The 14,544-nt window shown below is 43.8% G+C and overlaps 1 pseudogene; it reads right to left on the bottom strand.

The window, feature by feature from the left end:
- Positions 1-5,236: 5,236 nt before the first annotated feature.
- Positions 5,237-13,937, bottom strand: LOC146193982 (uncharacterized; annotated as a pseudogene).
- Positions 13,938-14,544: the final 607 nt, after the last annotated feature.

The following is a 14,544-nucleotide window of genomic DNA, read 5'->3' as shown; positions in this document are numbered from 1 at the left end:
CTCTAATATAATTACGGTAGCGTTAGCTTAGATAGGCTTTAGCAAAGGTTATTCAACAGTACTTGATACCCGTACTGTCAACAAGAATAAAGAAAAAAAATGAAAGTAATATAACCAGCTGCTGCTATAAATAGCGTTATTTGATTATGCCCCACCGTCATTGTGCAGCGATTAAGCCGCTTGACAACTGCGCCCAAGGATGCGGTATCGAATCCCGGCCGCGGCGGCCGCTCTTCGATGGAGGCGAAAAGCAAAGTCCCCGTATGCTGTGCGATGTCCGTGCCCGTTAAAAAAGCACAGGTAGTCAAAATTCCCAGACTACTTCATTACGGCGTTTCTCAGAGCCTGAGCCGCTTTGAGATGTTAAAACCACATAAAGCAAACCGAACTAATAATTGATTACGAGGAAGAATTCATAAACAAAGTGAAAAAAAAAATTAAATAAGGAAGGGTGTTTGGAAAAGAGACGTGATTTCTAACTATCCAGTGCTTGCTGAGAGGAAGTATTCGCAGACCTGGATTGCAAACAATTAGGGGTAATGGTTGATGGAGAATGCCTCAGAAATCTCTCATTGCTAATGATATTTCTGGCTAAATAACCGTGCAGACGAATTGCAACGAATGTTTAACGGCCTAGGCAGGTAAAACAGTTGTAGGTCGCAAACTATTATGAAGACGATCAAAAGGGATGTTGACAGCCTAGCAGAGAACAGCAGTTAACGGCATCTAGCCAGGCGCGGGGAGTGGGGATGCGTCTACCTAGAAGAGGTAGACATATTTACAACCTGAGGGCAGTGCAACGTGAATGAGCCGAAGAGTGACTACCAGGGAAGCAGAAGTGCACAAATGGACGGTGAAAGTGAATTGCGGAGAAGGGGCATGCGACTGAAGAAAGAGGGCCGTGGTAGAAGTGTGAAATATTTTCGTATTTCGCTATTTAACAAGTGTGGTATACAGTTCCTGCCGCCGATTACCAGAACTCATGCCGCCCAGGCTCTGAACGCTTATTCTTGAATTACGTGTCACTGGCGTCGGTAGTCAGCATTCCGATTGAGGTAACCGTCTGCCAGGTGAGGCAGGAAGTAGCAGAGCATAGAGCCAGAGTGACGCTACAAGAATTCAGAGTGTGACTACCAGAAACGTAGAAGGTGTTTTGCAGGAGAAATGGGCAACATAGGACGAGAATGAAAGGTTACATAACGCGGAACCATTAGGGGGCTGGAGGAGGGGCCATCTGTTGGTCGTATTACGAAAAGAATTGAAAGGTTGACTACCGTGAACGCAGATGCTTGTGGCTAGAGTGAAATAATGTTCATAACAGAAGGCTGATAGCGATATGTTAATACTGGATGTGACTCAAGAGTGAGGAGAGGAGCGGCGAGAAATGGAAAGGTAGAAAGTGGAGAAGCAGGAACAGAACAGAGAGGGGTGGCGCATACTTTGCATAATATGCCGCGGCGAAGTACGATCCCAAGAGAAACACTATGGACATCGGGACGAGGGCGACTGCATGAATGACCTCATGTAGGTTACGCTTACACCTCCTTTCTTTTGTCTGAGAACCAGATGTTGCTTATCGACCCATGAAGCATCTCTTGATCGCAACACCTCCTTAATAAAAATCAGGAACTTGGAATAGAGTTTTAGCTGGAAAGTGATTATGCGTAGAAATCTAGAATAATGCCTAAATGCACGCACGTGTGCCTCTCTAAATCTATTCACTTCAGCATATCGTAATACAACATACCGGAAGACGTGAACTAAAATTTCGCATTACTAAGTGTCACAATCGTGGGCCAATTTTCTTGATTTTATTTTAGTACTCATAGCAGGTTTTGGACCCAACCCAGTGACTTCGGGTTTTTTCCCACTACGGTAAATGCAGGTGGCGTTGACTCTGCCTCCATTCCAACTTGATGCCTGGAGCTCCGCACATCTGCACGCAACCAAGTGGACCTGCCAACTGACGCTGAGATCGCTACCGCTCTTGGCAATGTCACGGGACCAGCGCATCTACCCATTGCCAGTGCCCTTGCAAACCCAGGTATGTCACAACATATCACGACGTCAAACATCCTGGCGAACAGGCAGTGGCTAGCAGCATAACCTGCCAATTGCCACCTATCAAAGCCCCTGAGTACTCGACCAAGTCATGTGGCCGCTTGATGTCACACGCTACCTCGCGCCTAAGACCATTTAAGCCAATCCCGCCGACCCTTCAGCGCTCGATTATGTCACGTGTCCTTGTAAAATAATCAGCCGCTCCCTAATCAGGAATTGAAGTGTCATCATTTGAGCAGTGAGGAATTTGTGCGACTCCGCCGAGTTTTTAAGCCGAAAGCCTTTAATGGCTCATCGTTGTCTTCAGCAAAAGTGGCAAGCTTTTCCATTGAATCGATACGTAAATAAACATTGTCCCCCACCGGGGAATCGAACCTCTTACCCTTGGATCCGCAGCCCAGCCCTTTACCACTGCGCCACGCCCCGGATCGTGAAACGCTCCGAATAATTCTGCCTTGTCTACAGTGAGAACGATAGCGGGATTCAGCGAGTGACATATACTGCTCCTTTCCTTTCCTATAGACGAATTATAAAACGCCGACGAACTTTATTGCGTTCAATGAAATGCTGGTTGTGTTCGACAAGAGGCGCGCGATGTACCGCCACGTACGACAAGTCATGACGTCACAAGGCGATTCATGCTTATCCCTAGCGAAAAAACCGTATGGGTCACACTAACCTCATACAGATTTCTCATACTAAAATCAATCAAATCTCATACAATCTCATATATTTCTCATACGTTGAATGACATTTGTATGAAATTATATGAGATTTATATGAGCTTAGTATGAGAAATCTGTATGAGGCTATTGTGGCGCATACGGTTTTCTTGCTAGGGATACAAATTTAAACCGAGATAAGCTAACCATCTCCCCTCTTCCTCCATGCATGCACCCCATATACAACGCGGAAAGGAGGCAAAAAAGAGCGGAAGCACTCAAAAAGCGCTTCGAGCCACTGGACAGCAAGGCAGTTGCATGAATTGACGCGGCGAGTGGGAATTCGGGTGCGGCGGTAGCATCGGTAGTCGACGGCCGAGGCGGCCCAGTATCGGCAGCCACTATGAGAAGCCGCAACTCCGAAACAGCTAAAGAAGTTGCGATAGCGCTCGCTTGCGTAGGCGCGGAAGCAAACTTCATAATTAGTGACAACAAAACAGCCATCTACATTTACGCAAAGGGCAGGATCGCACCAGAAGCGGCGAGAATATTAACTGGAAAGAGCTGAATATAAAAGTCAGCCTAATATGGACTCCAGCGCACGCGTCTGTTACTGGCAACGAGGCGACACAGAAGTTAGCCCGAGCTATTTACTTCCGGGCAACCGTGGAGCCGCCATATTGCCAGAACATGGACGAACGTCTATTAACATGCACAGAAATAGTCGAAAGTTATAGACAAAGCAGAAAGCTCGTGCCACCAACGGATAAGTGCCTGAACAACAAAGAGGCGACCGCATGGCGGCGTCTACAGGCAGAGAACTACATCCACCCGGTCTGGGCCTATCACGTCCAGAAGGATGAGAGACAGGACGATAAATGTAAGCAATGTGAGTAGAGTGGGCCCTCAACCACGCAATTTGGGAATGCGCTAGCTCCCCAGGGGGTAAGACAAAAATGCTTAGTAGACAAGCCTGGGAAGCCCTTCTGCGGAGCGAGGGCCCAACTCCTCGCGGAAGAGGCCGCAAGGAACCAAGACCTTTTTGCCTGCCTCTAATCGCGGAGGTTCCAATCCCCGTTCCCTAGGCCTGTGTGCCGGGGGAGAGCTGTGGGGGGCCTCGATTGTGGTGGAAATAAAACTAAAACACAGGAATACTGGGAAAGCTCCGTTAGTGTTGTCACTTGTGTGCTCAACTATCCTTGAACCAAGACAAGTGTGTAAGCCATCAGCTGTTGCCCATTCGATCTTGGCTCACTTCCGAGCTTGTTAATGTTCCCGGCAACGGACTAGTTTCAGACGAAGCGGTGGCAGAAGTCGTCGTCGACGCATTATCTTCAGCCAAATCTCCTTCCTTCTTAAGCGAGGCAGGTTCCCTCTTACTTTATCATCATGATCATCAGCCTGATTATACCCACTGCAGGGCGAAGGCCTCTCCCATATTTCTCCACTTAACCCAGTTCTGTTCTAGCTGCATCCACTTGACCCCTGCGAACTTCTTAATCTCATCCGCCCACCTAACTTTCTGCCGCCCCCTGCTACGCTTTCCTTCCCTTGGAATCCAGTTTGTTACCCTCAGCGACCATCGGTTATCCTCTCTTCGCACTACATGTCCTACCCATGTCCATTTCTTCGTCTTAATTTCCACTAGAATGTCGTTAACTTGAGTTATTTCTCTGACCCACTCTGCCCGCTTTCTATCTCTTAATGTTACCCCTACCATTTTTCGTTCCATAGCCCTCTTACTTTGTGTGAGAGGCAAGTCACGTGGCTCATCACAACTGGCGAGAGCAGCGTAGCGACGGCGGCGACACAGCGGTAGCAGCTGTAGAGCGTCACGTGGTATGATGCCATGAAACACCCGCGACGCTGCTCCGGCTTGAAGAGCAATCTCTGTCGGTGATCATCGCAATACAGGGCGCAGGGAGCTTTTCTCCTTAAGAAATTTACTGGCCTTAAAATTTTTGATACTGTTTGCAGGCCGTCGACCACACGACACTATGGCACTGGATGAAGAAGCAGAGAGAAAGGCAGGGAGAGTTACAACATTATCTGATAGCATTGGATAAATTACCTAAAGTAATATTGCACTGCACAAAGTGCACGTAATAATTGATTGGCAATTACTTGATAGTGTTTGAAAATAAACTGCACGCTACCACGTCGTCATACATCGTTGAAAAGGTCATGACTAGTAATATCCCGAAAGACGGGTTTTGAGGAACCGGATGAAATGAGCAGATGTAATTGCTTTTGGTTCTGTAGTACAGTGCATCAATGAGTGGCGGAGGTTGTTTGCACCAAGAAGGCCTCACCAGGTGGTTTTGCCTGCGCTAATTCACTTCAGTTTTTTAGTACAGGTTGCTCAGGCGCACCTTCGCAGAACGGTCGATGCTGTCCAGATATTATTAAAAAATGTAATGCTACAGATGGCTTTCACGTGTGCGCTGAATATTCCTGCTCAGCTGCTGCACCAGCCAGCGGGATGTGGAGAGAGTACGCTGCTGCTTTCCTCCTTACCTGTGAAAACGGTCAATGCGCATGTCAGAGAAGTGCACAGCACACTGGCTGGATTAACAACAGGGGTTTTGTTGACGCCAAGCCTGGAGAGTTAGCCGGCGCATTGTAATTAAAGAAAAAAATCCTTCAACGTAAGCGCTGCAAATGGCGAAATGAATAATATTCATATTTTGGTACCTGGAACGGTTCAAATATTCCGTATGCTCTAAGTGTTTTTCTAGAGCCCAGGATAAAAATATCCCTTAAACTTGAAATGCGTTTGCCAATACATGCGCCGTAGTACAAGGAAATTACCACTTTTGCTGCAGCCAAGTCTGTTCCTTCGTTTGCGCATTCTTTCAAACATTATCTTGTCAGACCAGCGAAACTTTTTTGACAGGTAAGCGGCATCAATAAATGACCTCCTTTTTGCTTTTTGCATGCATATTTCAATGTATGGCGAGCAGCGCTTCTTTGTCCGCCAAGCGTAATGCGGGCCATCGCCATGACAGTTTTGCTGGAGCAGAAAAACGAGGATAACATTATGGTCTTTGGCCACTAAGTCTATATTGTGTGCCACGCAGTCCGAAAGAATAACAGCTTAGCTTTTTTTGTGCGTGCTCAATAGTGTCTTTCTCCTTTGCTTTTTATGCACTTCATAAACACACATTCACCGCTCTAGTTTCTGTATGATGGGAAGAAGCATCATTTCATTTCATTTCATTTATTCACCTTAAGGGCCCGAAGGCATTACATAAGGGGGAGGGGGGGTAAGGGGCAGGCTACAGATTTTAACATATCATGGACGTTGGAAAAGAAGGATAAAGCAAAATACAACGCAAACAAATACAAGTACAAGAAAAACAGAACAAGCAGGGGAAAACAATAAGAAAATATAAAAGCCTGAAAATAAGGCACAGTGTAGTTCGTTCAGCTGGAATGGTGTATTAGCTTATATGACTTTTCTGTTTATCGCGGACCTGTGTTTTATCTGTGTAGGTGACAATGCTTTCAGGCAGGGAATTCCATAGGACTACTGCGTGGGGGAAGAACGAGTTATTCATTGCTAGGGTGCGGGTAGGAATGCGTGTTAAAGACTGGCAGTGCTTTAGACGGGAAGATATTCTTAGAGGTGTTTTAGAAGCTCGTGTCTAGACTGTGGGTGATAATAAAATGTATGAAGAAGGCACAAATGAGATATGAGGCGACGTGATGCGAGGGACGGTAGCTCGAGGTCTTTCTTTAATGAAGTGACGCTGCATCATTTAGAATATGTCGAGATTGTGAACCGTGCAGCGCGATTTTGAATGGTTTCAATGCTAGCGGCGTGGTAAGCTTGTGACGGATTCCAGATAGCTGACGCGTATTCACGTTTTGGTCTCATGAAAGTTAAATAAGCCAGTTTTTTAACTTCAGGTGATGAATAGCTTAAATTACGTCACATGTAGCCCAGGGTGCGCGAATCCTCGGAGTAGATAGTTTCGATATATTTTGCCCAAGATAGCGATGGTGTCATGTGCAGACCAAGATATTTGTATGATGTTGCATGGGTAACAGTTGAAGAATTCAGATAGTACGTAGAATTATCCGGGGTATAGAGGCGGGAAAATATCATAACCTTGCATTTGTCGGTATTTAAAGGCATGAGTCAGGTGTCGCACCAAACTGTGACAACGTTCAGGTCATGTTGGGGCGCGCATGTGTCATCTTGGTTGATTATGGTGTGGTATACGACGCAGTCGTCAGCGAATAATCTAAGTTTAGATTTGATGTTATAAGGCAGGTCATTGATGCATATTAGGAACAATAAAGGAGACAGGCCGGCACCCCGAGGAACACCTGACGTTACGCTAGAGAGAGAAGAGTTATAATTGTTAGCACGTGTAAATTGTACGCGCCCTTTTATTAAGTGCTCTAACCACGATAACAATTTTTGTGATACTCCGATGTTGGATAGTTTAAGCAATAAATGATTATGGGAGACATGGTAAAGGCCTTCGAGAAATCTCAAAATATGAAATCAATCTCATAATGGTCGTCCAAATACTGTAATAAATCGTGAGTAAATTAGCCTGGTTGTGTCTCACATGAAAGTAGTTTCCGAAAATCGTACTGCTGAGGATAAAAGTAATTTATTGATTCAAGTTGTGCCATGAGGTTAGATGCTATGATATATTCAAGCAGCTTTGAGGGGACACTAGTAAGAGATATTAGACGATAGTTAAAAGGGCTTGAGCGGTCACTTGATTTGAAAATTGGTATTATGCGCGCTTTTTTCCAGTCATCCGGCACGTCACCAGTGTCGAGGGATTGCGAAAAAAGTTTGTGTCGTATCCTGCTCGAGTCAGGAATCAGGCCTGCATAGTGACAAAGGTAGATACTAGGTAGAAGAAACATTACTTCGTAGAGGCTTGACAGTTATTTGTTTGCAATTACTCTCTCGAGTAGATTGAATCATCATAAGGATGAAGTATGGGCCGTTTTTTCAGCCCATATGGCTGCCTCCTAAAGAGTCATTAATGAGTTAAGAAAGCTAACGGATTTGTTTGCGTCTAATTCGTTAGCATATGTGAGATTGGATGAATAGCGCATATATCCAGGTGAAATGGCTTTTCTGCATCCGGATAAGTACAATTTGGTTCGGTGTTTATGAGAATGAAAAGGTACCACTAAACATAACAATTTAAAGAAGAGTCGCGTAGCCGAAAAAACCTTTACGCGTGCAGTGAAACGTTCTTAAATATATAGTGCGAAGCTCACGAGCATTGGACGCTTCTGTGAGGAGTTTCTTCCAGTGAATATAAAAATCGTCATTGCACTCGTCAAAAGTCGATGGCAAGCGCATAAAAAGGAGGAGAAACTTTATTCTCGGAGGGCATGTGAGTGATGTCCTCTGTTGTGGCCCATGGTTCTTGACGACCGTCGTGACAGCTCCATAAAAACTTTCGCTTTAACTTTATTATAGTGTTTTGTCAATACGTTCTCTCACGGCATGCAATCGTTCGCTGTGAGAAACAAATCATGAAAGGCCTCTATATGAGTGCTCATTTTACGAGCTCAGAGAACCTTTTCAGTAGGCATCAATGGGGGTTTTGTGTCATATTCCCTCTGCCGTGAGGGAAATAACTGAGGAGTGTGATGAATTGGCCTTTCAAACGCGATGAAAAATTCGAAGCGAAAGACTTCGATAATATTGAAGTTGGGTATCACCGAGCCGAATCGAATAGCTATGCTTCGGGCCTCCTGCTCGACCGTCGCCCCCGCTGCACGTTCGCAGAAAAGGAAGATTGAAAAGCTGTATTCACAGATAATTTCTGAAACCCTTACCGCTCATAAGAGTATCACTGATGTTCTCAAGAGCCACTCTACGCTGGAACTTAGAGCGGGTGCTGTCAGTCAGCATATTAGCAGTAAGCATACTGTCATCAGAAAAGTGGACTGCTTTAACGCTGCACAATAAACAACGAACACAAAATATAAATAAACAAAAACTTAAATCAGATGGCCGTGACAACACGGTAAGCAGCAGACCCGTGATGTCGTATTTGAAGAGAACACTCCTGAACTTTTATCTCTAATGTGGATTGGTGCGGTAAGATAATTAGGCTCGCACACACTGACGAGCCTAATTACTGACGAGGCCAGTGTGATGTCACTTATAAGAGCATGGTTGTAGGCTAGTTGGTGGGACCGAGTAAAGAATAACACCGCAGAAAAGAAAGGACACCATATGATTTTACCTTGCTTTTGTCCTGTCTTTTCAGCGGTGTTGCTCCTCACCACTATAATGTCCATAGGAAAAAAATGAACTAAGTGCTTCAAAGATAAGCATGAAGCATGAAGAAGGTTTTTACGAGAAGTGGGATGTGGAGGGTATCAAAGAAGCGGGAAAAAAAAAAAGGGGGGGGGGAAGAGGGGGAAGGAAAAAAAGAAAACCAGGAAAAACTGTAAAAAGATAATGATTGATATATGTGCATAGCATTAAACTTGCAGGGCTCGTAAGGACGACATTGCCTCAATGTTTTCATTTATCCCAGTATTAATTGTCTTAAACTTATAAATAAAGTATGACTCATTCTGCTCCCGCTCCCGTGTATTATTGAATCCCCCCTGAAGAACTGTTAGTTTGACTGAGTCGAATGAGTGCTGTTTCTGGTTGATATGTTTTGAAAAAGGAAGGTTGGGCAGAGAGCGGACATGAGCTCTGTTTAATAATCACCGAGCTCATGTCCGCTCTCTGCCCAACCTTCCTTTTTCAAAACATATCAACCAGAAACAGCACTCATTCGACTCAGTCAAACTAACAGTTCTTCAGGGGGGATTCAATAATACACGGGAGCGGGAGCAGAGTGAGTCATACTTTATTTATAAGTTTAAGACAATTAATACTGGGATAAATGAAAACATTGGGGCAATGTCGTCCTTACGAGCCCTGCAAGTTTAATGCTATGCACATATATCAATCATTATCTTTTTACAGTTTTTCCTGGTTTTCATTTTTTCCTTCCCCCTCTTCCCCCCCCCCTTTTTTTTTCCCGCTTCTTTGATACCCTCCACATCCCACTTCTCGTAAAAACCTTCTTCATGCTTGGCGCTCACATCTTTTAGGGAAAACCTTAAAGTATTTCACCCTTCTACTGTCCCACATATTTATTTATTTTTTTTCTTCTTATTCTTTCTTTGAGGTTCATCTCTCGTCGCGAGTTGCTCGAACTTTACTCGCCGCTGTCAGGTTCTTCTAACCAGCAATGTCCACCTGGTTCTTTCATCACGCTGGGCGCTCCCATCTTTTAATGAGAGCAAGAAAAATAATTTTCTCACCACCTGCAGCAAACATGTTCCCCCACCTGTTTTCTTCTTCTTCTGCTTTTTTTTTCCCTTCTCCTCTTCCCCCCCCCCTCCCTCTTTTTTTTTTCCCGCTTCTTTGATACCCTCCACATCCCACTTCTTGTAAAAACCTTCTTCATGCTTGGCGCTCACATCGGTTAGCGAAAACCTCAAAGTATTTCACCATTCTACCGTCCCACATGTTCTCTTTTTTTTTTCTTATTCTTTCTTTGAGGTTCATCTCTCCTCGCGAGTTGCTCGAGCTTTACTCGCCGCTGTCAGGTTCTTGTAACCAGCAATGTCCACCTGGTTCTTTCAGTACACTGGGCGCTCCCATCTTTTAGTGAGAACAAGAAAAATAATTTTCTCACCATCTGCAGCAACCACCATCCCCACCTGTTTTCTTGTTCTCCTTTTTTTCCTTTTTCAAGGTTGTTCCGCGGTTGCCTGTATTGTGTATTGTATACAAATGACTCCCGGCGGCCGGGGCCTTGGGTTGATGACCCTTTGGGCCTAGCCTGCTCTCCGCACCTGTGTGTGTATGTGTGTGTTGTGCGTGTCCAGCTGATTCACCTGTATGTGCCCATATTCTGTATCACCTCTTGCCAACCCTATAAGAAGACGAACAAGAATCATGTACCCTCAGTCTTGAGAAAGGCAGGGCTCCTGCCGAAACGTCGACTACAAATAAACTTGGAAACAGTATGAAGCAATTTTTCACTTGTATGTAACCTCTAGCAACCAAGTACGTCTATTTACTTATGCTATATATATATATATATATATATATATATATATATATATATATATATATATATATATATATATATATATATATATATATATATATATATATATATATTACAGCAACAGACTCGTACTCTCACAACACTGCCTTTCAGACTGGTTCAGAAAGAAACAAACTATTTATGCCTTTTCTCGACACATGCAGTTAGATCTATGTAGAGCTTATTCAACTGACACCATTCAAAATAAAGGAGCCATAGCGTACCGTGCTCTACTCAATCAATAGTTGAACACCCTCGTCTCGTCTTGAAGGTGTTTAGAGGGAAATGGCCCTCATAAGTCTCTCCGTAGTTGAAATGCCTCGTCTCCAATAAAGGCATATGGAGCAGTCGTCCGTGTTTCGGGTAGCTGGGCAGCCAGTGGAATGCCAAGTTGCTCAGCGGCAAGTGCTTTTCCAAAATGTGCTTGTTTCAGGACACCTCCATCGCTCTTCCAGCCTTCAGCACCGACATCAATCAAAATGTACTTGTAGTTACTGGCTACAATGGCCATCAGTACGATAGAGAATGTGTGCTGAAATTCAGAAAAATAGATAGCACGAACACATGAGCTGCACATTGGTGATCTAATTCTTTAATTAGTTGCACTGCATTAATACACAAACTTAGGCTCTAATGGAGTCATACTAGATCATGCATGCACATGACAAGTGTACAATAATTCGCAAACAATATTTGTAACAATAATATTGTAAATCCTGTAAGCACAATTAAAAAAATTCGAAATGTGAAAACACTTGAGACACATGACTGTGACAAGGGCTGCCACAAAGTGGTGGCTGAGTAGCGAGACCTCTATGGCACTAAGCATGACGGTATTGAAAAGTAGTCTTGTGATCAACAGTTCAAACCGGCAAGCTACATGTGGTGTTTCCAGCAAGGCAAGAATATTTACTGTAGTGCAGCTTTCTTACAAGTTATAGCTTTGACATCTATTGCCTTATAAAATGCTCTAAGTATAGTAATGCAATAATCATGTTCATACCAAAAGAAACTATTTGGCCTATTGACACCACACATCTATTTTAATTACTTTTTCAAGTTGAAGAATGACCTATACTACCTATATAAACTATGTGGCATCTAACAAGCAATAGCAAATGAATATTTGATAAAATTAAGTGTGGGAAATATGATAAGGAAGTGCAAGAACCTAAACCTTGCTTTAAAACATTTACCTTATACTTGAAGTAGAAGCTCCCAGAGTTTGAGGGGGCCATGATGGCAGCATGCTTGCCATCGACGGCACCTAAGAAGTTTGGAAATTGCCACCTTTTCTGGTACTCCTCGGCAATCACCCTCCACTCGGCCACTGATGGCACCAGTGAAATTGCAAACAACAATGTAGTCCTTGTTAGCGACAGTTGTAAATCACAGTAGAAATAATTAGTTTGCATGACTGTTTTCTTGGCAGGGCATCACAGATATATCTTGCAGTACTACAGTTGCAATGCTAATAAGACACTAAGCTTGTACTTGAGCTGACCATGAGCACAAGAGTGCTTGTACTGCTAGTATGTATAATGATATTATGATATCTTTTCAATTAGCTGAGATAATAACAGGTCTACTAAACAGGTTTGATGCTGCTAGACAGCTGTCACTAATAAGACATTATAACAGCATCTTTAATTTAATAAAGAGGCTTGATGATGCTAAAATGACTGTCACCTTCATGAAGTGATCCTTCAGCCTTGCCCAGATCACTTTGCAAAAGAGGTGGATGGTGACCCGTGCCGTCTCAATCCCCACCCTGTAAGCCAGGGCAATATCTTTTATGTCTTGACCGGTTGCCTTAGTAGCTCAAAAAAAGGACATGTTTCAGAATATGAATTGTCATGCTCTCTTTGCAGTTTCCTTGGAAAGTGCTGGTTAAAAGTCACAATGAGCTTTCCTCCAGCACATTCATATAACGTTTGTGATGTTACTACAGCAGTCTATTAAGATATGTCAGAATGCTGCCCTCTTGTTCAATTTATTTGTATGGTGCTCTGTATGTGCCGCATAGTTTCTGTGCAAAGGCTGCAGCCAACTTGTTTTGATGTAAATACTTGGGGAATAGTGCTTCTGTATAAACATGTTCTTGCAGGTAGTCTGGCATGGCATATTCATGAAGTAGCTAGTCGATAAAGATAAATCACCTTAGGCGTGTTGCACATTGAAAATGCAACATTTGCAGGTTACATGACAGGTTTTGATTCTCACAGTAAGGCACATCTGAAAGAAGCCTACATAAATATCTGCGTTGCTTGTTTTAGTCTCATATTTACCATCGAACAAAGCGAAATCTCTATTTACATCATTTGAACCGAACTGAGATTAAATATAGTTATTAAATTCATCTTACAGTGTATGCAAGTTGTAAAAATGTAAACAGGAATGACTTGAACCTTACTAACGTCAAGGCTATAGCAAGCCGTTCACCTGACTCAAGGGGCTCCCTCACGACATACTGTCGAGTGAGGTCCTCAGCAACGAATGATAGGAGGTGATCAAACATTCCAGCGACATTCTGTAATACTTTTAGAAAATGTCATGGTCCCCTTCTCTCATCCGTAGCATCTGCAATAACAACAGAGCAGCAAATGTGAAATGTAGAAAGTAACTGCTAGTTGACATATTTACAAACTGAGAAAAAAAAGTTCTCTAATTGTCTCATTCCCGAGCGTTTTTAATTTCGCCTCCTTGAAAAAGCAGCAAAAAAAAAAAAAAAAAAGCGTGGATTCGATATCGCATCCTTGAGTTCGGTCGCCGAACGTCAGCTACGCCACTCTTGTGGGTCCACAGAACAGCTAAGCTACAAAGTATACTTTGCATCACGACTGGCTAAGTTATAAAGCCAGTCGTCAATACGGAACAGCATGGCATCTCTACCCCGTTTCACGTGCAAAACAACAACACCAAGAACACAAGAAGTAAAAGTGATGAAATCATACTCACCGCCATATGGTACAGTCCTTCGCGCTTGCGGTGCTGAAACACCGGTCGCACCCACCAGCATCTGCAATGCCGTTGTTTTCTTTTTAGTTATAATAAGAAGCAGTAGCTTCTTTTTCAACAGGAAGAGGTTCAGTTTCCTATCCATCGGATTTGTTTAAAACACCTAAAGAGACGTCGCTCGATCGCCAAAGACCGCGCTTGGACAGTCAGGTGACTCAGGTTGCTCAACTAAGTTCAGTGCCCTGCTCAGGCTTGTGGCAGAAGGTGGACAAAGAAACATTTTTGGGAGTACATCTCAATCCAATATACTATTTACGTTGCTACTTTAACAGACTAAGTCTTTTATCGTTTGACACAACTTATTTTGATTGAAATTGTGAAATGTTATGGTACACGACATTTGGAACGTTCAAGCAAAGCTAGTCTGGACACACTGCATGCCGTCCGATCCAACGTTACTAGAAACGTTGATCCGACCGACGCCGATGCGGCGCCGATTGGTGCGCTCTCTTGTGTTTCGCTGCCCTCTACACACAGTGCCTAGCGTCGACACCGGTAGACGGGACGCCGACGCGGCGCCGGAGAAACGCTGCCATGTGGTTGGGCCTTAATAGTATCGAACTTCTTCCCTGGATTCTCATCTACTCTTGTGAAACTGTGCAGCATCTGCAGTTAAAGTCACTCCAGAAAATATCTGCTGTGAGCTACTTCTGAAACTGAGTAGCACAGGTTTCAGTTTGTGCCATTGTGCT

Source organism: Amblyomma maculatum, chromosome 4 (genome assembly GCF_055883805.1).
Source record: "Amblyomma maculatum isolate TAMU_Amacu chromosome 4, ASM5588380v1, whole genome shotgun sequence".
NCBI classification, from domain to species: Eukaryota; Metazoa; Arthropoda; class Arachnida; order Ixodida; family Ixodidae; genus Amblyomma; species Amblyomma maculatum.
This window is presented reverse-complemented; position numbering and strand designations above follow the sequence as displayed.